A 26,798-nucleotide genomic window follows, 5' to 3' on the forward strand; every position below is an offset into this window, starting at 1 on the left:
AGTATCATAGCATTCATTTAGGCCCTTTAGGAAACATATGACATGCTCCATGTCCCTGTATTTCTGTGATGCTTTGGACAGATCACATTTGCATGGAATTTTGCAACTGCAAATGGGAATGGGTCTTAGAAATTCAAGTTCTTCCCACAAGGTTTTCAAATCTGTAAAATACTGGGTCACACTCCTTTCACCTTGCTTGATGGAGTGAATTTCTTGGAGTAAATCTGAGAATTTGAAGTGATCTCCTTTAGAAAATCTTTCCTTCAATTCTTCCCACAATTCTTGTGCATTCTCTACGTATATCACACTCTCAGCTATTTGGGGTGATAGGGTTTTAATGATCCAAGACAGCACCATCATGTTGTTTCTTTCCCAAGAATCAAACAAACTGTCACTTCTTTTGGGTCTTGTGATGCCTCCATCTATGAATTTTAGTTTGTTCTTGGATAAGAGAGCCCTTCTCATGTTTCTACTCCAAGAAGTATAGTTGGTTTCATTCAAGACCTGAGATATGAGGGAGGTGCCTGGGTTCTCCCCTGGGTGTAAGTAGTAGGGGCTGACTGGGTTATTGGTCTGGTCCAGTTTTTCCATAGTTAGCAAGAAAATTTCAAAGAACCAAAGAAAGATCAAGAAAAAGAAGAAAATGCAGCGGAATCAGTGGCAGAACAGGTCCAAGACCTGCTCTGGTACCATATTAAACTGAGGCCCAAAGTGATGTGCACTATGATGAAGCCCAATATTCGGCGGCCCATGGAAGGATTAAAGCCATCAGATGAATGGCCAATGTAGACGTGGCCAGCGCTTCTTCACAAGTCAGGAGAGAGAACGAAGAGCTTCCAGAGGGTTCCGTCTCAGAGAGTGGCGATCTCACGGTGGTCCGGCAGCCTTAGAGGCTTCAAATGGCAGTGGTGAAAGAGGAGAAAATGATCAGGGCAAAGAGACAAGTAAGTATTTCTTGGTTCCCATTTCTTTCTGTGTATTAAAGTGTTATTGCTTTTCATTGATTGTAAAACAGAACACATACAAAACATAAAACAAAAAACAGAGCTCTATATATAGTGCTCTGATGAACAGAAAACAATAAAGACCTAAAACAGAAAACATTAAAACAAAGCCGCAAAATGAACTTCGGTTCATTTTGTATTTATGTATCTAATAACAGATTCTTAATATTGTTGACATATATAATTAAGTTTTCTTATTACAGGAGAGATTTTGGGATGATTTTGTTGTTAAACACTAAAAATATATTAAAAACTTAAAAATATACATTTAAGATATTATTTAATTTAAAGGATAAAATTATGTCACGATTTTGTTTTAACAAAAGAACAATAAAAGAATAAGATGGATAGTTAGTTTAAGAATCTTGTTAAATCAATAATTATATTTTAAAGATATTGTCTTTTAAAAATAGAAATTTCATCACTTTTTTGTCCATAAAAAAACATCATTAAAGTGAAAGGAGAAAAAAATATTTAAACGGTGACATAAAACTATTAAACTATTAATTGTTATAAGAATAAAATATATTTTTTATATAATTTTTATATTGATAATCTCAAGTAGGAATATATTTAAGTTATTTATGAAACTATTATATGCATTAGTACAAATTTAAAAGAAAATTACAAGAAAACATGAAATTTTATACAAATATTGTCTATTAAATATAATCAGATGTTATAAAAACCAGTATTCAAAGTTTAACACTGACCTAAAGATTAAAAAACAGTATTAAAAATGAGTTTAAATTTAATTTTGTTCCCGTGTCAAGTTTTCGTTTCTAAGTCCTTTTAGTTCAGCTTTATTATTATATTTGAAATTTTTGCCATAATTATTTTTAAAAGAATAGAAGATATTTTAGAGAAATTAAGAAAGACAATATATTTAAATTATTCAAATCAATTTTTAATTGACACATCCAAAAATATAGTTATTCTAAAATAACCATAAATTTAAAACTTTACAAAATTCTGTCATAATATAAAACTATACACATGATCGAACGGTCCCTACAAAATTATACACACAACCGATCGGCCCTAGTCTAAGCAACTGGGTCATCTCCATCCAGCATCTGTTCTAGAGAACACTCAGTCATCCTCTGCTCACACCTACAGGAGGATCATTGCAAAGAAGAAAATACCGAACGAACAACGTATTCAAGACAGAAAAGAAAGGTAAGTTAGTGTAATTTAATAGTCATGTGAGCATACGATTCAAACAAACGGATCAGATAACCATACATATGTATAAAACATATAAACACATATTGACCGACTATGTTGAAAGTTCCACATCGACTAGAGATAAGACCAAATTATAATATATATAAGTGAGGTGTAAACCTCACCTTACAAGCCGGTTTTGTGGGGTTGAGTTAGGCTTAAACCCACTTTCTAATATGGTATCAGAGTCAGGTCAGAGCCTATCCTAGCGAGTTCTAAGTGGGCATTCTATTCTTCTATTTCACCCGCTATCGGGTCGTTATCAGACCATCCAATTTCTACTATCACGCACGAGATGTCTATACCTCGGCGTGAAAGGGGTGTGTTGGAAGTCCCACATCGACTAGAGATAAGGCCAATTCATAGTTTATAATTGGGTGCAAACCTCTCCTTACAAGCCAGTTTTGTGGGGTTGACTTAAGCTTAAAAGCCCACTTTCTAATATGGTATCAGAGTCATGGTTAAAGCCTATCCTAGCGAGTTATAAGTGGGCATTCTATTCTTCTATTCCACCCGCTATAAGGCCGTTATCGGACTACCCAATTTCTACTATCACGCACGAGATGTCTATACCTCGGTGTGTTGAAAGTCCCACATCGACTAGAGATAAGGCCAAATTATAATATATATATATATATATATATATATAAGTGAGGTGCAAACCTCACCTTACAAGCCGGTTTTGTGGGGTTGAGTTAGGCTTAAACCCACTTTCTAACAGACCACTTTAACTCGACCGTCCGGACTAGTAGTATTATGTAGCTTTGGTCATTCGTGCACTCGTGGGTGTAGTAACTGGAAACCCATCAGCTGCCACACGAGGTTAGCCCGTTATCAGTCATCGTAGGACCCCCCCTAGGCTAGGGCCTCTTGCTATTCTCATGACATGACTTACCCATCTCTACTTGAGAATTGGTAATCATTAGAATGTCAGGATGAACGTCGTGGATTTCGCTATCCATATTCATACTTTACCACCACCTTGATAACCAATCACTCAGACATTCCTCCTTGGAATTCTCTTTCATACCAGTTGGAACATCATACCTTATGACAACATCCACTACATTATTCATACATGTTCATATAACTGAATTTAAATAAGTGCTCAAACAGCAATGGAAACTGTCAGAGCGGCTGCAGCGGAATTGTTAGCGTGGAACAACAAACCAAGAGGGGGGGTGAATTGGTTCTTACTAAAAACGTGTGCCTTAAAAATTTCTACTCAATTAAACTTACTTAGCAATTAATGATAACAATTAAATAGAGTAAGGTTGAGAGAAATTTGCACAGATGATTTTATCCTGGTTCGGATCTTACCAATCCTACGTCCAGTCGCTTATCTCAAAACAAGATAAACAATTCACTAATCACAAAACAATTACAAACTACAATCACAAAGATACAATTTGTAAAAGTTTAGAAAACACCTCTCTTGATGCCACACGAGATGAGACAACACCTCCTTTGAATCTTCACAAAGGATGAAACACTTCCTCCGAATACTTCACGAAGGATGAACACCTCCTCCGAATACTTCACGAAGGATGAATTTCCTCTTCCAAACACCTCCTTAGACACACCAAGGATGAACCAGCTATTCCTCTATCACCGTAGCAGTATTTCACCAACTCTACAGACAGAGTTTCCTTAGCTGAGCAAGAGCACACAATTCTCAAGAGTTTATGAGTATTTGAGCACAAGAGAAGAGTTTCTCTTTTACAAAATGAAGCCTTCCATTATACTTATAGGCTTCCATTCACTAAAAGACAAACTTAACGGCTAGTTTCTCCAACGGCCATAAACGGCTAGTTTGTCCAACGGTCATAAACGGCTAGTTTCTTCAATGGTCATAAACGGCTAGTTTCTTCAACGACTAGTTTCTCCAACGTCCGTGTTAAGTGCGATACTCTTACCGTTAACCGTCACTATTCACGTGAATAGTGTCACTATTCACGTGAATAGTGTTACTATTCATGTGAATAGTACTATAGTGTTTTGTTGCAATGATTTACTATAGTAATTTTACAAAACACTTTTCTTTTTCTGATCTAAGTCCTATACATATTTCTAAGAGTATTACAAAAGCTTTCCATCACAATACAAATCTTCAAATCATTTTGATTCTTGATTGGTCTTGACTTGATTTGGACATCATCAAAACTTCATCTTCATCATTTTGCTAACAGAAACCACATGCAAGACCGAACACACTACGTACTTTGGAGACCGAACGATTTCTCACTACCCCAAAAGAACAGGACTGAACGATCCATAATAGGTAAGGCTGAAAAAGTGACCGAACACTCTTAAGGATTTAACTCTAACGTAACCAGAGTACAGTTAAACACTACTGTAATACCGAATACTATGGTGAGACCGAACACTAGAATAACCGAATCACTTGAGCTAAATTGAACACTTATAACTTAGGTCGAAAACTAACTTAGACTAAATACTCAGGTAAGACCGATCACTAAAGCATGACCGAATGGTCATTAACAGGTAAGGCCCATAGGAGGCCGAACGTAGTTAAGACCAAACACTACTAAGACTGAACGCTAGTAATAACTGAACACTACTAAAACTGAATGCTAATACAAAACCGAGTACTGCTAAGACCGAACGCTATTACAAAACCAAACACTACTAAGACAGAACGCTAATATAAAACCGAACACTTGCTAAGACCAAACGCTAATACAAAACCGAACACTTGCTAAGACCGAACGCTAATACAAAATCGAGCATTGCTAAGACCGAACGTTATTGCAAAACCAAACATTACTAAGTTCGAACGCTAATACAAAACCGAACACTTGCTAAGATCGAACGCTAATACAAAACTGATCACTACTAAGACCGAACGCTAATACAAAACCGAACACTTGCTAAGACCGAATGCTAATACAAAACCGATCACTACTAAGACCGAACGGTTATGAACTGGGAAGATTCTAAAGAGACTGAACCCAGTTAATGACCGAGTACCTGAACCTGGCCGAGCGGTCAACAGCGAATGCTTAACTTTCTGCATAATTCTGCAAAACTTCTGCAAAATTAAGAACACACTAGAATTTACCAAAACTAAACATTTTTCCCAACTTCTAATCCTCCATACATGATTCATATACTCATTTACACCTATCCAAGATTACCTAAACCTTTCTAACATCATTTCAAAGAATCCCAAACCAGAATTCACTCCAATTTCTGCATAATCCACAACTCAATAACCACAACATTTATCACCCCACACAAACATTGCCGAACACACAAACATTCAATTTCACACATGCAAAACCATCAAACAACATTTTCATACATCATCGACCAATCAATTAAATTAACTAGCTTCTCTTACCTCTTATCCGAAGAGAAAGCTTTTAATACCTTTAGGAAATTGCTTGATCCTCAGGAAAATCTAAGAACACCTACCGATCATCGATTGGAAAGAAGAGACCAACAGTAGGTCCAAAAACGAAATCAAAATTTGAGAAAAGAGTCTGATGAACACATGCAAATAGAATTTTCTCTTGCATGCACAAGAAAACATAATCACTAAGAAGAGAGGATGAAACTTACTGACTCTAAACACTAACTCAATCAGTGGAATGGAAAGCTCTTGACACCCGGATTGCTTAGGAACGATCTGATTGTTGAATAGATGAAGTGAGATTGAAGGAATCTAGAGAGAAGGAGTAAAAGAAAAGAGAGTTGAAGAATTTGGAGAGATATAACTGTATTCAGAGAATGAGACGAAGCTTTTGAAACTTTCATTTATATATCACTCTTATTTTACTTTAAATTGTTCGATCTCATCCTTTGCTTATATCTGTCTACTTCAAACTTCTTTAAACCTCTCGGCTCTTACACATGAAACTAGTATTAAAATAAATTTTATTTTATAAAATTTTAGAAATTGTCTTAACTTACATAAATAAGTTTGTTATATGTAATAAAAACGAAATCCTAAACACATATTATCTGATTAAATATAATGAAATGCTTAAAAAGCAGAGTTCAAATTTTATAAGGGAAGAACACCTAGAACACCGAATTAAAAATATGTCACTTCTGAAAGAGATAATTTTCCAGAAATTCAAAATAATGAGTGAGGTGAAAAAATAACCTAAAAAAGCTAAGAAATGTATGGTGGGAATGGGATATGCAAAGTGCAATATTTTTATCTGTTTATCTAAATGAGGCCCACTATTTATTTATTTATTTATTTATTATTATTATTATTATTATTATTTTCTTTTTAGATTAATAGTTGAATTGACAAGTGCAACTGACCCTTGTTTGCTCCATGCCTTCTTTAACCAAATATGCATGTTGAAGTTGACATTCACATTAATACATATCTCTTATTGTGAAATTATTAATGCGTCCACACTCATACTACAGTACAACATCTTCCACTGGATCCCACCACCTTTTTTTTTTTGTCTCTTCGGATACCTTAGCTGCTAATATCTATTTCCACTTTTATTTCTATTCCACAACAAAAAAAAAATGAAAAAAAAAATGCTTTAATCATTCAAAAATAGAATCACTTAAAGTTTGGTTCGGTTCTCTGTACAAATGTTTTGCTAACAAGTCAATCTCAATGGACTAACTATTTTTATTTTTATTTTTATTATTATTATTATTACTATTATTTTATTATTAATACTGCGTGTTGTTATTTTCGTACTTCTTATTGTCAACTAGGTTATCGTAGTACGATTGTTTATCATTTCTATGAAGATATATTTTTTAACTAATTTTAGTATAATAAAAAAATTAAAAAAATTACTTCAAAATTGAAAATACCTACAAAATTATTTACAAACCTAATTATTAATATTTTTTTGATTGATTAAATTTTAAGTTATTTATAATTGTTTATATTTCTAATTGTTTATATTTCTAATTAAATATTTCATAAAAATTGTTCTAGTAAGTTCTTAAAATATTTTTTTTTATTTTTGTCAAAGTATCTATTATTTGATTATTTGACTTTTGTGGTTAACAAAACGACGTCTTATTCTTTTTGTCTTTCGTTTCTAACTTATCTATTAACTTATATAAATTTTTCGATCTTCTCCAACTCGTGTGTTAACTTGTTCTTATATTAACAAAAAATAAATTTACTGTAAATTAAAGAAAATTAAAAAAAAAATTGATCGAAGAATTTTATATAAAAATACAAAGTTAACGACCACACCACTTCTTAATAAAATAATTTGTTTATTATATATTCAATTGAAAATATTTAAATATATAGTTATTTAAATTTTAATTGATTTTTTTATTTGACAACTATAAATTACACCTTAACCAATTTTTCAATAATATCTTAATTTAAGTGATTTTTTTCAATAAGAATTAAAGCATGTTAAAGAACTTATGATAAATCATGCACATACCGGTTAATACTTAAGTTAAACTTCTTTAATATTTTGATGTTTAATTTAATTTATTTTATTAATAGTTCTTTTTTAGGGTTAAATATGTTTTTATCCCTTAATTTTTCAGCGAAAATTGGAATTAGACTCTCTTCAAAACTATGGACTAATTTAGTTCCCAAACTTTAGAAATGTGTGAATTTAGTCCTTTTAACCAAATTTTGTTAACTTTATTTAATGTTTTAAACTCATTTCTCAGTAACTCAAATAAACTTTATTTTGTTAACTCAAATACTATCATGAAATACACTTGAAACATCAAATAAACCTAACAAAATTTAGTTAAAAAGACTAAATTCACACATTTCTAAAATTTGGAGACTAAATTAGACTAAAGTTTTGAAGAGGGACTAATTCCAATTTTCGTTAAAAGTTAAGGATAAGAAACATATTTAACCCTTTTTTTTATCTTGATTTGATAGCCATAGAAAAACAATTAAAAAATATCTCATAATTCGATTTAAAAGTTATAAATATAAGAAACATAATATTCTTATTTTCTGGTGTTTTCTTGAGCGAACTTTTAAAAGCAAATTAACAGAAAAAAGTGTGTATGTTTTTCATAATTATAAGTAAACACGTCAACTATAATTAAAAAAGAAAACTTGCTCTCACTAATTCTAAAAACGTGTCTTTAACTCTTAATACTTCTTTATTTTCTTTAAGTAAGAAATAACGTCATTATATATAAACTTACCTTTATCTTTAATGTTATAAAATTAACAATAATTATTTTATATTTTAAATTTATCATATTAGTGTAAATTAAGTCTTCATTAAGTTGTTTTAGAACTTTCAGATTAACTTTATAATGTCTCAGTTTTTAAATTTCCCTTTCACCTTTGTCTTTATCTTTCAAATATTCTGATCTTCATCTAGCATTATTAGCTGTCTTAATTTTGGTTTTATTTATTCTGTATTTTTTTAATATATTTAGTATAAACAAAGTAATCATGTGTATGAAATGATAATCGTGGCAAAATAAGTACTAAATAAAATAAGTAATTATTAATAAAAAAAACATGGCCTGCAAGTATTGATAAAAAAAAAGCCAGGAATGTATCTAAAATATTCAGTTAAGAAAAAACATGAAAATAAAATATAACGTTTTTCGCTATAGTCAAACACATCTGAGTCTAATTAAAATAACTTTATATTATATGTAATATTTAAACAATATTTTTTTGGTACAAATATTTAAATAATTTGTGTCGGCATTTGGCAGAAGACGTGATGCACTGGGGGACAGCGACGCCGTTTTATATTCAGCTTAAAATAATTACATGATTTTCCTGAAACGCAGTTATCTATCTGCCAAACCAAACACGTCATATCCCGAGAAATCTTCAATTTCATTATCCTTTGCCTGCATCTAAAATTTCTACCCAACAAGAGGGACACATTGGTACTTTCACAGATACTGTTTATGTTCCATATATTATTTACTTTTTTTCTTTTGCTGATAGATATTAGTTGCTTTATCATCATCATTTTCTATAAAAGAAAATAAAAAGTCATTCTCTACTATTATTTTTAATTGGAGAATTTTATTTATTTAACTGTTATTTTAAAAATTCAGTATAACATTAAAAATTCAATCTAACATTAGTCACTACTTTGTTACTTAAATGTTTGTTTTTATTTCTCCTTCAATGAATATTTATGGTGATGTTGAAATTAAAAAATTAAAACAACTATGACTATTCTATTCAAATAAAAAAGTATTAATTATTAAATTTTAAATAAATAATCTTAAAGAACACACTAAAAAACCAATAGAGTAAGAGCTTCGGTAGAAAAATGGTATTAGTTGGGAGTTTAATGTCATTGATTTAAGATATTTCCTGTCGGTATTTTATTTTTTTATTAAATAATTTAAGTTACTTTTAAATCCCATATCATATATTTACATTTTTTTTAATTCTAACAAATTAATGTTATGAAAATAATTGATAAATATAGATGGAAAGATATGAAACAAATATCTTTAACAAAATTTCAACTCTTATATTTTTCTCGTTTATTACTATTATACACGCTTATTTATTTGTCTATAGAAAGATAAAGAATGTGCTTATATTAGGGCGTTTAAAGATTCTCTTCTTATCTTCTCAAATTGGAAGTTCCTTTTTTTCGTGTGAAAGGGATTCGAAGTTAATTATCACACGTTCTTAGCTATATCCTGTCAAAATTTTGATTCAATTATTTTCCAAACATTACAAATCAACACGTAAATTATTTTATTATTTATGAGAAAATCTATTGCATGTATTGATATTTTTTTACATGTTAAAATTTTATATAACATAAAAAATATAAAAAAAAATTTAATACTATTTAAACTTTAAATAAAAACTTAAATCACAATATATAAAAATATTATATTAACTTTAAAATCATACACAATTATACAATTAAGCATACATAACCCATATAAATTTATTGTAAAAATCTAAAAAATAGCATTTTAGAGGTGACAATAATAATTGTAATACTTGATTATTTTAATATTAAAATATTTTAATATAAATAGTTTTACTATGAAATTTTTTTATTATTTAAAATACAATATTTATTATAAAAAAAAATTCAGAGTTTTTTGATTTCTTTATAAGAGTTATTTCTCTTTACTCGTGTGATTAAAGATCTGAGTTTGTATGATCAAACGACCTTTTCAATTTGAGGCAATCAATCTTTCTATTAACGTAAGTTGAGTTTCAACTTTTACTTTCATATGTAAGGTTGTTTGTTGAATGTGAATCTTTTTTTCACTTGTATGCATTTTTAGTCATCTATATAAGTCTCTACTAATCAGTTGTTATAATGGTATGTTTTGATCGTTCTTGTGATATTTTTATATGTAAATAGAGCATCTTGCAAGTTGGAAGGAGTTTCGCTAATTAGGGTATTGTAAGTTGTTGAACATATAAGAGAAACTAGCTATTTTGATGTACGTGAGTTTGATAATTTAATGTGTTGCGTGTTGATGAGATTGTTTAGTCTGTATGATTGTTTTAAACTAAATGATTGAATCATAATTGTTATACTTATTTGTGTTTGAATTTGTGCCACTGATAAAGCCTAAAATCTAAACAATTAAACAAGTCATAGACGTTTTCAACTTTAAAACTGTTTTGAACCAATACACAAAGAAAAAGTATTAATTTGAACAATTCATCAAGTTAAAATTCACTTAAAATCACAAAATTCATTTATTGGTAATTGATATAATGCTAAGTAGTATTAGAGTTAGATTAAAATATACAAGTGCGACAACTTTATTCAACTTTTTTTTAATATATCTTATAGAACAATAAGTAAAATTAAAATACATTTTAGAAAACTTGATTATATAATAATTACTCAATTTTTATTATTTTTCGAAAATGCATAATTTTACTAGTTTGTAATAGTGATAATGGAATCATTGCTAGCTCACAAGCATGTACTATGTACTATTAGCTTGTCTTCTGTGATAATTAATATACAATAAAAGAATGTGTCTGCTGAATTTTTCATAATTATACTTTTTTTATAAAATTTCTAATTGTATCTCTACGCGACAATTTCCTATTGGCGTACAGTTACACATATGAATACATTTGGTGACTTATTTAATCATACAATTAAGTAATTTATATATAAAAAAGTTCCACCATTCCAACATATCTGCTTGGCGTAAAACTGTAGTTAAAAGATTATTTAAAATACAAAAGCAAAAGTCAAAAGTAAGTTGGAAAGTAAAGTCTGAAAGAAAAAAAAATGTTAGATAATCACTGTATACTATTACAACCGTTTATAACAATACAAAATAGTTACACCACACAAAAAATATATATATATACATAAAAATTAGAATAATGATGTTTTGATAACATTCTTTTATAACATTTTAACATCTACGTGTTATGTGTTATTCTATAATTGATCCAAAATTATTTTACAATTAATAATAATAATTATAAATATCAATATAGATTAATCACAAAATACACGTAGATGTTAAAATGTTGTTAAAAGAATATTATCAAATTATCATTAATTTAAAAATTATATTATATATAGTTAGACTGAGCCAATATTTATACACACCCATATTTTATTTATCAAATAAAATAATATGAGCATCACAACTTTGTATTTACAATGTAAAGTAATATTTAAAAAAGTTAAATATATAAGTATTGCAAATTTAAATTAATAATGAAATATATCATTTGAATAAATGATTTTATCGATATGAAATATTAAGTCACATCAATGATGAAATATTAATATTTACTTAATTTCATTAATTAAACTTAAGATGCCTGAAATTTAAATATTATTTTTGTAAAATTATTTTAAGAATAAAATTTGCCAAGAGAGTTTTAATTTGATTTTGAGAGAGATTCTTTTGTATTTTTTGTTTATAGGGAAATGTATCTGTCTTTACTGAAAAGTCAATTGGAGGTGCATGTGAAAAGCTTTTCATTCGTACAACTTCATAATATTAAGATTTCTTCACTTATCTCATTAACGTTGTGATTGGTTTTAGGTAGCGGTGCTGACTAGGGCTGGGCACAATTCACTTAAAAACCATAAACTATAGTTTATCTATACTGTTTTGTACTTAAAAAACTTAAACTATTTTTACTAAAAACCAATTATACTGTTTAATAGTTCAGTTTGAAAATACTAAACTTATTGTATAGTTAACTGTTAACTGGAGTTAACTAGAGTTTAGATCATTCTCTGTCTCAATTTTCTCTCAACTCACGGCCACCGAAAGCTTGTCACTGTGCCCAAATGATGAACACACGTTTTCGTGTATAATCTCCAAGGTATTAAAATGTAATTTTTTTTCTTTTCTGAATTGTCTAACTTGAAAACAAAACCGTAATACTTTCGAATTGTTTAATTGAAAAGGGGAAGATGATGTTTATGTAGGATTCTAAAAAATTTCTAGAAATTTTGTTTCAAAAATGAGTTGAAACATGTAGTATCATAGTTACTTATTTTAATAAGATTTCTTATTTTTAGATCTATTGATTTTATAGAATTAAATTAGATTTAAAACTAATTGTTGTTAAAAACTTGTTTCAATAACCTTATTTAAAAAATTTTGTTTAATAAAACTTATTTTGAAAGGCTTCGTAATAAAGAAAACATATCATAAAAATTAAAATGGTCATTTCAAAAATTATAGAACAACAATTAATAATTATGGGATGCAGTGAGCAAAAGCCTGACACGTATTACTATTCATAAACAATTTGCAGAAAGATTTGGATCACTGTTAATTTTGAGCGCAATGCTAATATTTAACAGCAGTGCCAAAACATTTCGTTAGTTTGAGTTAAAATAGTTTACTGAACTAAACTATAGTTAACTAAAAAAATACTTTTTTTAGTTGAGTAAAATTACAACATAATTAAATTGTAATGATAAATAATTATAGTAATGATAAATAATTTTTGTATTAATTTTTGTATTAATTAGTTGTTCTTAAAAAGTTAACTATTATTATAATAATTATTAAAATAAAATGATATTATTAAATTTATACTAAAATAATTATCTATTTTAAAAAAAACTAAATTTTATTATATTGTAATTATATTTCAAAAACTGGTAATTATTTTTATAACTTAATAAAATTAACTATAATTGTAAAAATAAAAAGATAAAAGTACTTATGTAAATAATTATAAAATATAATATTATATATATATATATATATATATATATATATATGAGAATTCAGAAAAAGGTGAAAAGAGAAGAAAGATGAGAGTTTTTATATTAAACTAGATAATTGTCAAAATAAAAATATTTCGAATAACGCAAAACAGAGATAAACAGAAATATTTTTTAGAGATTAAGTTTTTAATCTATATAAAATAATATATAAACAAATTTATATTATTAAATTAAACTATATTTAATATGAGAATCAAATTTTAGACATTTTATATTTTTAAATTAATAATAAATAGTAATGATAAATAATTATAGTTATTAATTTAATTTTAATAATATGATAAAATAGTACCAATAATATTTCATTAATTTTTTTAAATTTTTTATTATAATTATTTACTAATTCTAATTATATAGATTTATAATTTAATTTTTTTAAATGCTGTGATGTTATTGAATATTAATTTATTTGTTTGTAATTATTAAAAAAAAATCAAATTGAACTAATTCTTTTAACTTTATCGATGATTAGCCATTGACAGTTGTACTAGTGCAAAACTACATTTATTTATTAGAAAAAGGTGCATTGTAGTTAACTGAACTAAAAAGTAGTTTAGTTCAGATTTTGTGAACTATTTTCTAGTACAGTTCAGTTTTTTTAAACTATTTTATAGTTAATTGTAATAGATTTATAGTGCAGTGCAAATAGTGCAGTTTGCCCACCCCTAGTGCTGACAGACCAAACAAATCAGACCGCATTCACGATACACTGAGCAATTGTCGGGAAAAGTTATCAGAATATATTTTCTTTGCTTCAAAACATTTTCTTTTTTAACATTTTTAGTAAAGGTCATGTAAAAAAAATGGTTTTATTTAATAAAAATAAAAAAATGTATATTGTTTCGGTATAAATCGAGTCATCTAAGTCCTGTTCTTTTCGACGTCGTTCGTTCCACGCTTTCTCCGTTCTTTCTGTTTAGTCAAGTTTTGTTCAGTCTCTTATGTATCGATTGAAGGTGTACTTGTTAAAGGTGTTTCGATGTCAAAGTTAATGATAGTCCCATCAGTAAGTTAAGCACGATAACAAATGCATAACTAATAAACTTGTCTACCTCTTATTTTTAACCTGTATTTATAGTTTTGGTCGTGAATTTCGAATTAGCAAAGTCTTAATCACGACCCAATCATCCTTAATCAGTATTTTACTTTAATTATGTTCGAAAATTCACCTGTCGTGACTGTCCGATCTTGACATTTCTCGAGATTGTCGACGCCGTTCGGAGATCACCAATTCATGAATTGGTAAAAGTAGTGTGTGAATGAATGGACTTCTAGATTAAGAAATTTAGATTAAAGAATTTATTTTTACAAAATTATTTGAGGCCGTAATAAGAATGTAAAAGTAGTAAATAGCTAGGAAGTGTTTTTTGTGGTGATTTTGGTTTGAGTGTTCCAAATGCATCCACGTCATCAAGGAAAGACAATTGAAATTATAGCACAATTATTAGTTTAAATTTAAGAAATATTTATGAGAGAATATTTTGGAAAAGGAAAAAAAAAGTTTGGCACGTAATAATCGAAAGAGTGGCACGTGTGAAGTGTAAGAACTGAGTTGGCACCGTGCATGGCTAATGGTGTCATGGGGAAGTGTGAAAGCCGCCACAGTGACTTGCACCGAGACAGTGCACGAGGTATTAACAAATGCTGTGTGCCGTACAACTTCTGCCCATTGTTTATTCTCTTAAATAATTGTTTTTTTAAAAGTATATATATATATATATATAACATGTTCTAATACTTCCGTTCACAAATATAAAGTAAAGAGTGGAACGAGGTTAGGATGTCTTATTTCTCATTCACAATATGCATTATTATAAATTTAAAATAAAAATGTAACTTTTGGAGCTCATATCTTACAAAAAAAAAAAAAAAAATTTCATTCATATAAATATAAAGAAAAGTTAATGGTTAATTATTTAACAACTATATCAAATCATATAAATAATAAAATAAAATTTTAAATATCTTTTTATTAATTGAGTTGTGTTTATTTGACTAATTATAATTACTTATTAATTCAAGCATGATAAAATAAAATATTGATGATTCAATTTAAGATAAAAACATATAAAAATTACTATATTTTAAAGTTATAAAATTATAGGATAAAAGTTTCACTAGATTTTATGAATCAAACTCTATGCAATAGTTTATATAATATATTTTTAACCTAATCAAACATTCACATCCCAGACATACTAGCTTTAATTTCTTAAAGATAAGTTGTAAATTTTTATGTAAAAATTAATTTTTTAGTTATTTTAACATAATATTTACAATAAGATAAAATAAATTAGTTAACTTATTATATATATATATATATATATATAACAAAGCAGGTTAATTTAATTTGTTTACTATGATATGATACTGCTTTATTAAGAAAATGGTCGAATTATACTAGTATGACAATTAAAAATGGGTTGAATTTTATAATCCAACTGTCGAGTTATTAGGACTAGCAAGTTTGCTCGTTTATTTTTTTTTTCTATCATAAAAAATATAACATCATGAAAATAGATTGAAATTTTTTATTTTTTACATAAAAACGGATGTTGAGTTGCCATATTGATTCTAAACTGAAAAAGGGTGAAACAAACTGAAAAGAACTTCAAGCTGTTTTAGATCTAAGCCAAATTCCTAATCTAGTTGTTAAGATTATGTTAATATGAATAGTTTAAAATTTTATGTTATTTTTTTTATTATTTTATCTAAATTTATAAAATTTATTTTATTTTAATTTTAAAATTTTATCTTTTGGTATAATTTATTTAAATTTGATTTTCAAAAGATAAATTTAATGCATAATTTTATTTCCCTTTAATCTTTTAATGTGATTTTATTTTAAAATTTTCGTTTTGAATAATATAATTTAAAATAAAAGATAAAAATCACTACAAACTTTCAAATATATGTGAATAGAAAAATAATATGTAAATATTTTCTTGCCATTAACAAAAGGAACAAATAAAGAATCATGATAATATAATGAATACTTTGTTCGTACCATGATAAGAGATATATATTTATTTGAGACACGTTATAAGAATAGAATAATTATAAAAAAAGTAAACTTTTATATTTTTAAAATAAAAAAATCAAACTATCATTACTTTCTCTTACCGTTACTTGTGCTCTCCATTTTTTTAATAGCAAAGTTAAAAATAAAAAGTAAAGAAGCTTTTTGAAAGTTTAAAAAGAAATAAAGAAGAAAGATTTGGATAATATAAAAAAGAAAAAGAAAAGGCTGCAAATAGGTTTATTCGAATGTGACGTGGTAGAAGAGAAAATAAGTTCTCATCTATCAAACTTTTCAGATGCCACGAGGAGAACATTGTCAGCGGCTGCTTCGGTAAAGAGACAACGTGCTTTCTACACTTCTTTTAACCTATTTTAAATTTTATCTTCATAAGTTTAATATATTTTTGTAATTCTTTTCTAAAAAATATATTTAAATTACATTCATTTTTTCTATTTTTTAAATTATACTCACTTTATAAGAAAAAATGATAATGATACTTTGACAACATTTTAATATTATTTACGTGTCATTCTGAGATTGGTTCATGTTGATGTTTATGATTATTATTATTGATTATGGAATAATTTTGAATCAATTACAAAAATTACATAATAACAACATGTAGATGATGTTAAAATGTTGTCAAAATATTATTATCTACAAAAGAAATTAATAAGCAGAAGTGTGAATGTAATTTGAAAATAATTTAGGTGATATTTATGTAACTTCAATTGTTATATTATTTAAAAAATAGTTTTAAAATATAAGAGCTAAAAACTGTTATAAGATTTTATTACAAAACTTAAAAAAAATAAAGTGACAAATGAGGGTAGAGATCAAAGTTATAATATATATGTGTAATTTTTGGTGAATAAATTGTGAATCTGTGTAATTTTTTTTAATGATGACTCCAAAAATAATTTTTTAATTTTATATGTTTTTTTGGTTTTCTTCTTCTTATTCTAAATTTTGTAATTTTAATGAATACCTGCTTGATAACTTAAAAAAATGTCATTTTAACAATAATGAATTTTCTAAAATATAGGATTGACTGAAGATTAATAAAACTTAAAAAACCAATTTTATTTAATAATTTTTAAAATAGAATAAAAATTGAATTACTTCATATTTCACTTGCAAGTGAGAAAGTACAGAAAAAAAGGACCCAAGAAAAGTAGGTGGGAGAATGGATGCCAATCAATGTTAAAGTAAAGGTTTAATGTCTCGGTAGGTCCCTATTTTCGGCGTGAATTTCAAATAGGTCCCTTTTCTTTTTGGCGTCTTAATTGGGTTCTCTTTTGTGTAAAATTGGAGCAATTAGGGGTCTGCCGTCAAATTAGACAAACGGCCGTTTAAGTTTGCCTACGTGTTATTAAAAATGATTTTGAATTAATTTTTGTATTAAAAAATGGATTTGTTCTTCAAGGGCAAAAAAGGAAAACTGGGGCAAACCCTTTTCATATAATCCTTTTCATATCATCTTCTCTTTGCCATTCCTCTGATAACCTCCAATCGCACCTCACCGGCGTTAGCCACGAAAAACAGTGGAAGGAGCAGCCTTACGCACCTGCAGCAGCGCGACGAATCGAACATTTACCACACAGATTTGCGTCTCGCAACACCTCCATTACAGATCTTGCGTTTGTGATAGATAGTGATATCACTTTCAAGAGTAAAGAATGGGTGACAAGAAGAAAAAGGCTCAGATGTTTGTGAAACCAGTGTCTGCTGCCGACACTGGATTTTTCTATGAAAAGAGAAAGCCGAGACAGTTCACAGAGAAGCTTGAGTTTCGAAAATTTGATCCTAGGGTTAATCGTCATGTTCTCTCAAAGGGCTTTCTATGTTTTTGTTGATTTACCTTGATTTATGTAGTTCTGGGTTAGATTTGTTCGGTTTAGATTAGGAAATTACCTAAATAAGAGAGGACTGTGGCAGCTTTGTGTTAGAGTTTTGTAATGATTGTTTCAGAGAGGACAGTTTATAATTAACTGTCCAGTTGCCTTTTCATTGTATAAATTCTAAACCTCTGTTCTTGTAAATGTGACTTTGAAGAAATCAGAGTGAATAATATTGTTTCTGTGCGTTTTACTCTCTCTTTCTCTGTTCATCTCCTTCATCTCTTTCTGTGCGTTTTACTTCTGGGTCCTGTAATCGATTACCATTTTTTGGTAATCGATTACACAATGTTGAAATCCTCACCCCTGCAAGACTGGAAATGTTAAGGGCGAAAACGTACTGGTAATCGATTACACCATTTTGGTAATCGATTACCAGGTGGGTTATGTTGGAAGAAGCACTCTTGCGTGAAACTTTCTGGAAAAATCGCGCCGGGCGGACGATCTGTATGTGGACGAGCGTTCACTGAAAATGGACGAGCGTCCACTTCTCCTACCGAGCGTGCACTGAGCGCATCTCGACGAGCGTCCTCTTAGCTAGATGGACGAACGTCCTCTTAGCTTTCGGGACGAGCGTCCTCTTCTGCCTGGACGAGCGTCGCTTCTGCCTGGACGAGCGTCCGCTTCTGCCTGGACGAGCGTCCGCTTCTGCCTGGACGAGCGTCCGCTTCTGCCTGGACGAGCGTCCGCTTCTGCCTGGACGAGCGTCCGCTGCCTGGACGAGCGTCCTCTTCTGCCTTGCACCAAAACAACCTGGTAATCGATTACACATGTTTTGTAATCGATTACCAGTGCTTTTGGTGGCATACAAATTTGAAGTCGTGCAGGGTGGTCATGATTTCAACACTCTGTAATCGATTACCATTACATTGTAATCGATTACAAAGTCTTGAAGTCGTTTTTGGGGTTACCACTAAGTGGCATTGTTGTTGGAATAGAATGTCTAACTTCTGTTCACATTCTCACTGGCCCTCTGTTTGTTTGCTTCGTTTATTCTTGGATTATGCCAGCTCAAGTAAGGCACTTAAAAGTTAGTTTGCAATTACGGTTGAGCTCAATTATGTAGAGATTTTTTTCCCAGTCTCTGCCTACTGCAACCATACAAACTCCAACCTTTGACTCCTCTCATCCGTAACCACCTCAACGCCTTCATCATCTATCATACACTTCTCACACTACTCACCTGTATTCACTAGGAACCATCAAGAACCACTCGGGCACAAACAAAACAAATTTTGAGTTTCTCTTCATGTCTCCAACAGTCAAAAAACAGGAACAGTGAGAAGCACGGTGAAGTTAGGTTGTCGGAGAAGAGCGAAGAAGGAGAAGGTCGCGTTGACGCTGGTAAATCTTCCTCCTATGGTGACCGTCATCGCCGGTGGCTGTCCTAGCTTGACGGAGCGTGGTCGCGCAACGGTCGCCTGACTGGAGATCTCGAGGGGTCGCGACGGTTGTGGACGCTGGTGCAGGAGTGCTTTGCCCGAAGTGAAGCGGGGCGCTGGGAGAAGCCCTGATAGCGAATAGCATCGTGACCTCTTGTAAGTTCTTCATTCGGAAGGGATTTCCCCTCCGCGCTTCCAATCGAAGAAGAAAAGAAGAACCGCGCTTCCAATCGAAGAAGAAAAGAAGAAAAGGGTTTGCCCCAGTTTACCTTTTTTGCCCTTGAAGAACAAATCCATTTTTTAATACAAAAATTAATTCAAAATCATTTTTAATAACACGTAGGCAAACTTAAACGGCCGTTTGTCTAATTTGACGGCAGACCCCTAATTGCTCCAATTTTACACAAAAAAGAACCCAATTGAGACGCGGAAAAGAAAAGGGACCTATTTGAAATTCACGCCGAAAATAGGGACCTACCGAGACATTAAACCTAAAGTAAATGACAACAGTTTTTTATAGGGAAAAAAAAGGTACTAAAATCAATGCCCAAGTGGATAAGAACAGTTTTTTCTCATTAAAAAAAGGTACCAAAAGTTTGATGTGCATAAAGAAAGAGAATCAAATAAAGAAAAAAAAATTAGTTAAGCCATATTTTCAATAACTTATTTTTATAAATGAAAAGTAAAAGAAAATTTAATTTATATTTAAACTTCAATTCATTTAATTATATGGTTAATGCTTGCAAAGATGAATGAGAGTTAGTTCCTTGGTTTATAGCAAGATAATAGTGTTGATTAACTTTTACATTTTAGAATAGAATAGTATTTATGAAGTATGTGTTTTGTAAATGAAAAAAGAAAAATAAAAACTCTTGTTCAAATGATATATTATTTTCGTAAATAATATTTTCCTTTACTTTTAATTAGTCTAACTATTGTAAAAAGTTATATATTATGTTACGTAGTAGTATTTTTAAAAATGATTATGTTTATTAATGTATTTCTATAAAACGTGATAAAGGATATTTAGTATTTAAACAATAATATAATTGATATATGGTGGTGCGAATGATGGTTATTATTGAGGTAGTATAATTTAGCAGGAGAATATTAAATTGTAGAAATATATGAACGAAATGTACCAATATTATTATTGGGTTTCAGGTCCAATTTTTTGTTTTAGGTTTTTTTTATTAATATATTTTTATTAAAATAATTGTGAAATTATATTTGAGAATAGTGTGAAGACCTGAAAAATGGACAAAGAACAGTTGGGTTTTATGTTGAGGCAGCCAAGCCCGTAAGACTAAGGGCACTATGACCTTAGAAAAGGACTTTCAGATCTAAGTTCATTATCTCAGCTTCCCATTCACTCTCTAAAAAAAAGCTTGTTCTTATATTTTTCTCTACTTCTTCACCAATTTCAACCGTTGCATTGTTGATTAGGTGATGCTCAGGTGACCGCGGTGTTGAGACCTTCGCAACCATCCGAATAGATTTTCATTCTTCAGCGGGTAAGTAGCTCTTAACTATTCTCCGCTGTTTAGGACTTAGGGCAAGTTGCATGTGCCCAGTGTACCTTCTTTATGTTTTTCCTCTGTTCGTTCTAGTTCTAAGAGCTGTTTGTATCACCACTTGGGTGATTTGTAGAGTGGGGTTGTGCCCTTGCTGCGTGAGGTGCTGTAGAGAACGGTACTTTAAGTTGTGCTGTGAAGTTTTCCAGGTAAGGGGAGATAGAATATTTCTTTAAAATGGTTGCATGAGGTGTATGTATACTGAATTCTGAACTGGTGTACTGTTTGGAGTTGTATTTTACATTTTTTAGTATATTGTGTGGTATGTGTTGAAATGTGAAATCTATGAACTGTGCTGTGATGTTATGAACTGAGTGGATGAGTTTAATCTACTGTAATTGATTAGGTTGGGAGTGATTTGGGGTGTGAAATCTGTTACAACACTGTTTAGATAGAAAGCATAGTGAATTAGTAGTGTTTTAAGTTATTTTGGAGGAATTGAGATAGTGAATTTGAGAGTTAGGAGTCTAGGGCTCTTGTAGTCTGTTCGGACAGTATAAGGAGGATATTTGTGACTTGTTACAATCATCAAACTGGTCAAAAACAGGTGCAAAGTAGTAGAATTGGAATTGGGTCCCTAAGTTGTGGAAATTGGTGTTTTAGAGTTGAATTTGAGTCTTAAGCACTCTAGATTTGTAGTAAGGAGGGTTGGGATCATCTAGATAAGCTTAATTAGGTATAAAACACAATCTAGGGGTGTTAGAAGTTGGGGAAACTGGTTAGAATTGGAAAATAGTGTGTGAGTTGTATAATTCTGCAAGATTTTCGTTCTGCAGATTATGCAGACTCGTTGCGCGAATGTTTTCGCACAGCGAGTCCTCACAGCGGGGTGCTCTCTGTTTAGTCATTCGCATAGCGAGTTGGTGCGCTGTGCGAGTGACTGGAGAGGGTTGCTCTCTGTCTGGTGATTCGCTTTGCGAATCTAGTCGCTATGCGACTGGTAGTGATCTGGGTTTAATGTCAATCAATTCGAATAACGAATTTGGGGCGCTATGCGAGGGTTTAAGGTCTGATAGTGTGTAGCAGAATTTTCAGTTTAGCATAGCGCGCAGACTTGGTGCGCTATGCGAATGGAGTTTAGCATAGCGCATAGGCTTGGTGCGCTGAGCGAATGTGAGTTAGTAAAACCCACTGTTTTTGTTATTTGCACAGCGAGTTTGGTGCGCTGAGCGACTTGCCCAGAACTTGTTTTTATTCTTTTTATTCCTTTTTTTATGATAACCTTGAGCTATGTTTTGATTATTAGAATGGTGTAAATGTATATATGATATTTTGTGATCAGTGAGGTTATATGTTTGGATTGAATGTGATAATATTATGGTATTTGGTTGTTCATGTCTTGAGTTAAGTTTCAAAGTGACAATATGATTGATGGACGTAATTCCATGGATCTCAAAGTGAGGTCACATGGTGGTGCCTTATGTTATTGGACGTAATTCCATGGATCTCAAAGGGAGGTTACATGGTGGTGCCCTATGTTATTGGACGTAATTCCATGATCTTCAAGGAGAAGATTCATGGTGGTGCCCTTAGTGTTTAGAATGATTTGCATGGTAGCTCAGTCTTGGGGGTTTTCCTGACGCTCCAATGGTCTTTCATTCTCAAGTAGAGAGGATTGATCCATGTGGTGAGGAGTAGCAGGAGGTCCTAGTATTGGGTGCTTCCAGTATGGCCCAAGGTGAGTGATAACGGACTAACTTCGTGAGTGTGGTAGGGTGAAACCCATTGGCAATGACTTTGCAAAACAGTAGAAGCCACCACGAGTGCATAACCCACCATAGCTCGACAATCATTCTAAGACCGGAAGAGTCAAGTTTAAGTGCCACAAGTCATGTTTGTATAATATAGTATATCTGTCTTTACCTGCATGTTGCCTATGACTGTTATAACATGATTTTTATATCTAGCTCACCTTTTCTTGTGTGTTTGTTTTTGCTTGGGTATGCTTTCTTTTGCAATGATCATCCACTTGGATGTGAGCAGAGATGGATGAGGTGCCTCTGGAGCAGGTTTTGAAGGAAGATGATGCTGCTGCTTAGTCTCCTTAGGATTCTATCAGTTATTCCTTATCTTTTGAAATACTCTATTATGTTTAAGTTTTAAATTAGGACTCAATTTGGGATGACTGTAAGCTTAAAACTTTATTTACAGTCTACTCTAACTGTTCTCTTTTATATAAATGTGAACTTACTATGTTATATTATTCTATATAATTTGGGATGTTACAAATAGAACTTAATTAAAAATATTATGAGCAATGAAAGAGTTTAAAAAATTTCCTTCAGAATGGGTAGTGTGGTATTGAGATTCAAATATTTTAAAGTTAAAAGTTAAAAGTATAAATAGAAATCTTATAAAGTGAGTTTCATTATTTCAAGTCACACCATCTTTTTAGAAGCTGTTTTTTTAGAGCTCTTATTTTTCTCTAAGTTTTCTACTTGCTAGGACATCTGTTTCAAGATCAGAGATGTCAAAATGATCAATACGACAAGGTTTTCAAGTCTTTCCGGTTAGTTATGGAAAAAGAGTAAGTTAGTTTTTTTTTATCTTTTCTATAATTTTCATGTTTTTCAATGCATGTGATCAGTTTTCACTACATGTGCCATTTGAGCCTTGCTTTAGGTTCTTTGTCAATGAATGGTTCTAACGGCGTACTCTGATCATGATTATGTGGTTTTTAGGTGCAGATGGAGTTCTTCGAGCTGAGTGAACGATTTTAGGTTCTGTAAAGTTGTTCGATCGTTTAACGGATGAGAAAAGCTAGATACCACTCTTTTATGTTGCCGATGCTTTGACAAACTGTTATGCATGTTGAATTTGATTTGAGATTGGTAGTTTGGTATGAGAATTTCTTGTGTGATTTCTTGTATGATTTTTTGTTTTGATGGTCTATGAATGATTGAAAGTGTTGTTTTAGTTGAAAGAATCAATATTGAAATCTATTATAGTTATTATGATATTGTGTTGTTTGAATTGCTTGATTTGGTTGAAATTGATGCGGAGTTGAGATTCTGATATGTTAGAATGTTGTTTAAAAATTGGTCTTGAATTGATAGTTTGACAAGTAAAATTATGTAGAGATTGTTCTTTGAGGGAGTTTGATGTTGGATTAATTACCTCTATTCTCTTGCTAATAATTATGATTTTTATTTTATTAATTTCTTTGTAAATATTAAGAGAAATAGATATTTTATTTGAGTTATTTAAATACTAGAATATAAAATAAAGTTGTTTGTTTAACAAATTCTAAAACTTTAAATTTTAGTTAGAAATTAATATTTGATATGACATTTTAGTTGGGTTAACTCCATTTGTAATAATTTATAATAAAAATATATATGCATTGATGAAGTTATTGAACAATTAAAATATTTTTTAGTTTTTTAAAAGTTATAGAGAAAGTGGATTTGAAAATGTATTGACTTTTGTACAGAGAATTGCTTTTGAATTTGATATAAAGCTTAAGTATTTGTGAAAAACGTATTAATTATAAAAGAAACAATTTGATGAAAACGTTGAAAATAAAAATTTATAAAATCTCTTAAAAAATCATCTAGAATATATTGTGTAGATAAAACAATTATCATTCTTCAAAATAGTTGAATAATTTAGAATATAAGAAGATATTTTTGATATATTATTTAGTGTTAAAAATAAAGTCATTGGACTGTATAAAATAATCTTATTACTCAAAAAATAATTTAAGAAAAATTATAATACACTTTAATATAAATCATTTTATTAATAAATAAAAAATCTGATTCTTAAACTTGTTTTAAACTCCCTAGTGATGTTTATAAATAACCTAAATTATACAAATGCATTATTGCACTTTGACGCTTAGTTATATATTTAAAGATATAATATATGTAAATCTCAAATACTGTAATTAAATAGATTTCTCCAATATCATATAGTCTTATAGTTGCATGATTCTTACATGTTCTTTGGTGAAGCAGTGAAAGAGTTAATAATTTATTACATCAATTATGTCATTCCTTGTATGTTACATTACATAGTATTCAATCAATGCTCTTACATGTTAGTTTATTCTTTTTTATTATCATTGTGACGATGGTGTTTTAAGTTAACACGACAACTTATATAAGTACAAATCTGAGACCAACAACTGTACTATACACACAGCTATGAATACAAAACTGTTACATTTAACGGATACTTGTAAATATTTTACACATGTAATTTAATTTAATTACAGTGACATATACAAGTTTAATTATACCAAGTAAAATTCATACTAATTTCCTTATAGATATTCAATGAATATTTGTGTGACAATCTTTTTATTTCTTAATTAATAAGTATATCGCGTTCGTTCGAATATATATTAAATATTGTTTTATAAAAGAAAAAAAAAGTTAAAGGATAGATAGAAATAAGACATTTCAAACAAAATAAAAATAAAAATAACACCCATATTCTTTTATTCAATATATATGTAATTTATGTAAGATGTGTTTTAAATTTTAGTTGATAAAAATATCTTTTATATATATATATATATATATATATATATATATATATATATATGAATTGTAAATTTTAAGATAAAAATATTTAAATAATTTTTAATTTTCTTTTACTTTTTAAAATTAAAAATCAAAATTATTAAAATCTTCTTTATTTAAAGTATATTTTTTTATTAATTAAAATTTAATACACTTTAAAATATTACATAAGTTAGTAAATCTATATCTATATATATATATTAAAAAAAGTAAATTTTATTGTATTTTTATTTTATTATTAATTATATATATGTACTTTTTAAATTCATTAATAAAATATTTCTAGCTTCTAATTTACCTTCTAGGCAGACTTATCAACTATCTTTTTTTTCTGTTCAAAATAATTATAGAAATTTGAAAGATAAATATAATTATTTGTGATGCTGTAGTTCATATATTAATAGAATAAGAAATTGATTAAAATAATATAAGAAAGAAGATTGATAATATATATGACAGAGATTGAAGGAGAAAGGCAAGTGGTTGGTGGTTCCAGGAGAATCCAACACCTTCAGTACTCCTTTCATAACCCTAGCCTCACTAGAACCTTCTTTCCTTGCCTTTCATCATTCATTAAAAAACAAACCCATATCTAATTTTTCTACAAATAAAAAAAAATAATAATAATAATATTCCACAAAAACAAAATCAACCCAACCCAAGAATCTACCACCACCTGTGGTGTGACCCACTGACCACTCCACCAAATCCCAAACTTTCAAAAAATAAACCTAATTAATAAAAAAACACACATGATGTTTCCTATTACGTGGTCCCCACCCCGGAACCCAAACCCGAATTAAATTTAGTTTATTGCCAGAAAAGAAAAATCAGCTATCTGCAATAATGGCCAACGGATCTTACACGCCAAAAAGGAAAATTCAGAACGACACACACAACATCAGTTTTTAACTTTTATCGTTACTTTTATTTTTTATTTTTCTTAATTTAATATCATACTACCTAT

The 26,798-nt window shown here is 29.6% G+C and overlaps 1 long non-coding RNA gene across 1 annotated transcript; it reads right to left on the reverse strand.

The window, feature by feature from the left end:
• Window positions 1-1,945: 1,945 nt before the first annotated feature.
• On the reverse strand, window positions 1,946-5,962 carry LOC128193542 (uncharacterized). The gene is made up of 3 exons (XR_008244846.1): window positions 5,817-5,962; window positions 5,596-5,665; window positions 1,946-2,117 (listed from the first exon to the last, which is right to left on the reverse strand). It is a non-coding gene; the product is annotated as an uncharacterized LOC128193542 (long non-coding RNA).
• Between the last annotated feature and the right edge of the window lie 20,836 nt (window positions 5,963-26,798).

The sequence above is a fragment of the Vigna angularis genome, chromosome 8 (genome assembly GCF_016808095.1).
Source record: "Vigna angularis cultivar LongXiaoDou No.4 chromosome 8, ASM1680809v1, whole genome shotgun sequence".
NCBI lineage: Eukaryota > Viridiplantae > Streptophyta > Magnoliopsida > Fabales > Fabaceae > Vigna > Vigna angularis.